The 3,098-nt window shown below is 42.5% G+C and overlaps 1 long non-coding RNA gene across 1 annotated transcript; it reads left to right on the forward strand.

The window, feature by feature from the left end:
• Positions 1-487: 487 nt before the first annotated feature.
• Positions 488-2,416, forward strand: LOC133720378 (uncharacterized). The gene is made up of 3 exons (XR_009851822.1): positions 488-533; positions 1,000-1,059; positions 2,059-2,416. It is a non-coding gene; the product is annotated as an uncharacterized LOC133720378 (long non-coding RNA).
• The last annotated feature ends 682 nt before the right edge of the window (positions 2,417-3,098 follow it).

Consider the following 3,098-nt stretch of genomic DNA (forward strand, 5'->3'; position numbering starts at 1 on the left):
AGCGCGTGCATATGTGGTACGTAAAAATCGGAGCCCGTATGCGAAAGTTATAAGCGAAATAGTAAAGTTACTGTTTATGGTTACTGTTCATGGTAAGTTTCTATAAATAGCCAATTTACTGTGGTAAGTTTCCACTTACCGGCTTTTCTCTCTCCTCTCCCCCGATCCTTTCTCCTCTTCGGCCCGATTTCTTCCTTTTCTGGCCACCCCACGATGGAATCCGGACATCATCAGGCTCGCCTTCTCTCCCTTGACACGCCTGGGGTGGTGTTTTGCGGTGGCTCGACCGGTGGAGCTCGATTTGGAGTCGTGAACTTCACTGTAGCAGATTGGGGTTTTCCGGCGATTCGTCCGATTCCGGCCGTTTCCGGCCACGAAATTGACATCGAAGGTTCGGTTTTCATCACTGATCATTTCCCCTATGGCCTTGTGTCACGATTTGTTGTGTAGAAGTCGAATTGATGAATTGAAATTTTAGGGTTCTTGAGAAATTTCTGGGCTTGTGTTCATCGGCCGAATTGGAGCTCTTTCAGGTAAAATTGGAACTTGTTGTAGTTGAATGAATGGTTGGGTGTGTTGAGTAGATGCTACTGTCCAAATTTGGTGGCCATCGGAGGTGGTGGCCGCCGGCGCGTGGGCCCCACGCGCCGCCACTGTTGGTGGCGCGTGGAGGCGTGTTGTGCAGTGATTTAATTCCAGTTTTTAGCTCATTAAATTGTATGACTATTGTAGAGCTTGTATGTGAAGTTTGGTGAATTTTGGAGGAGTTTGGAATTGTTTGTGATTTTTCGAAGTTCGGTGTTTTGTGATTGAATTGTTGGAAATCCGACCGTCGGATTTTCCTCGTTTTCGTTGTGGAATATGTTGATTGAGGAATTGGTGTTGTGGAAGAGATTTGGGTTGAATTTGAGAAGTAGTGGAGATAGGGATTTTCGGGTTTCGTTTAGGTTCGTAATTATTTATTCGAATTGTCGTTTATGGAAATGTACTTGTGTACAGGACGTTGTTGCGAGCTATGGCTAGATGAAGGAACGTGTTTGTGTGATCGCCAATAGTACTGTGAGTGGACGTTTGTTTTTGAATATTGATGCATGCATTTATTTTTCGAATTAATGTTTTATTAATTATCATATTATTTTAGTTTCGGATATGATTTCGGTTTTGGAATATTGCTTGGATTTTCCATCATGATTTTTGGAACGTGAGTTTTATTCGCTCGGATTTGAACTTGTGATTTAAGTGATTTTCGACGAATTATTTTTCCGAGGTGATTTCCGGAATTTATTAATATATTTTATTCGTCGATATTGAGATTTCTGGAATATTTTTCGAAATGGGATTTCGATGGAATTATATTTCTTGTTATTTATTGACTTTCGATTTTGGCATTGGGAATGCCCTATTGTTAATCTAGCTATTCTTTTAGCGTGTGGGACACGCTGTTGCTTTATACGACTTTTACGAGAATTTCCGGGCACGGTTGGGAATCGTACCCGTGTTTTCTTTATTCGTGGGACATGGGGAAGCCTTATAGATTTACTGGATTTTAATGGTTTTTACCCGCCATACCTGGGTCGTCATATTTATTGCTAGCTAGCCTATTAGTACTCCTCCCTGCTTACTATGTGTTTGTGGGTGAGTAAGAGCAGAGCATGGGATGCTCCAGAGTGTGGGACACTCCGACCCGAGCCTGGGAGGCTCCCTTCTTTCGTATGGTGAAACTTCTTCCCCATATTTTATCGTTGCTTGACTAGCGGGGCTAGTCCGATTTTCACTGTAGCCAGCGGGGCTGGTCTTATTTTCTTGAGAAACGAAATTTCGGTTTTACGATACATTATTTTCGAATGTTTTGACTAGCGAGGCTAGTCGGTTTATCGTTTTGAAATCCTTGGATTTAAAGCTAAATGTGTTTTACCATTTGTGCATGCATCGAGGTTTTTAATGAAATAAATGTGGGAAAGTATGAAATCCTTCTTATTTTAAATTGTTTATTTTTGTCCACTCACGCTAACGTTTTTCGTCTACTTTCCCCTGGGCCTTTCGGTTTCTAATGCCCAGTTTGCAGGCGCTATTAGTTGAGGTCGGGCGTACATGGATCGAGGCATAGTTGACGAATAGCTTCCGCACTTCTTTGTTTGGCTCTGATCTATTGTGGGTTACTATTTTGGGTAGTCCACTTTAGGGGTGACTCGACCAGTTCTCGGTAGAGTTATCTCTAAGGTGGGCCCCGCAGGGCCACCTCGGATTTCAGGGTGAAATCCGGGGCGGGTCCTGTCAATTTGGTATCAGAGCATTAGGTTGTTAGGTTCTGTAGACTCGTTTCTATTCTGTTACCTTATATGCTTGGTGTTGCCCAGTACCTCTCGAGTGATGGCCCGACTGCAGCGGTTCCCCATCGTGTACTCTTCGGTGCTGTGGTATTCATCAAGTGTGTAAGGTACAAAGCTAGTTGGTTTTCTTCTGGTGCTATGCCTCTTGTACGCCGACCTCTTAAGGTTTTCTTTGCGTATTCGTTTGGTTAATTGTTTTGCGCCTATCTCTGGTGATGGTAGAGTAAAACTACTCTAGAGTTTCGAGTTGTGCTACGAAATGTGATTCGAGGAAAATGTTGTGGTTGTCTTTTCCTCGTTGCCAACAATTTTGTTGGGGCATGGATTGTGGTGTGGAAACCGGAGTTCGAGTTTGTGTTTGAGTGTCTGAGACGAGTGACAATAGCTTTGGGCTGCCTCTGGATGATAAAATAGTTTCGGAATCTGGATTATTGTTGAATTGAGACTAGTAGTAATTGTGGTTCTGATTTTGAACCGAGTTTCGGTAGATGTGTCATGTGATGTGATCGGTTGTTAAGTAGCATTTGAAATATTATTGGGAGTTTTTGGCGATTCCTGGGGAATCTCAGTGTTGGAAACCATTTATAGTGGAAAATTGAATAAATATTTTGAATTTTTATGGCTAGATGCCGTGTTTCCAAGTGACTCTGGTTATTGATAACAGTAAAGTATTTTAGTGGTGATTAATTCGAGGAAATTGGATTGTTACGTGGTGGGACCACTTTCAGATCCGTGTGTTGTGTGGTTTGATACAAGATATTGGACGAG

This window comes from Rosa rugosa, chromosome 7 (genome assembly GCF_958449725.1).
Source record: "Rosa rugosa chromosome 7, drRosRugo1.1, whole genome shotgun sequence".
Taxonomy (NCBI): Eukaryota; Viridiplantae; Streptophyta; class Magnoliopsida; order Rosales; family Rosaceae; genus Rosa; species Rosa rugosa.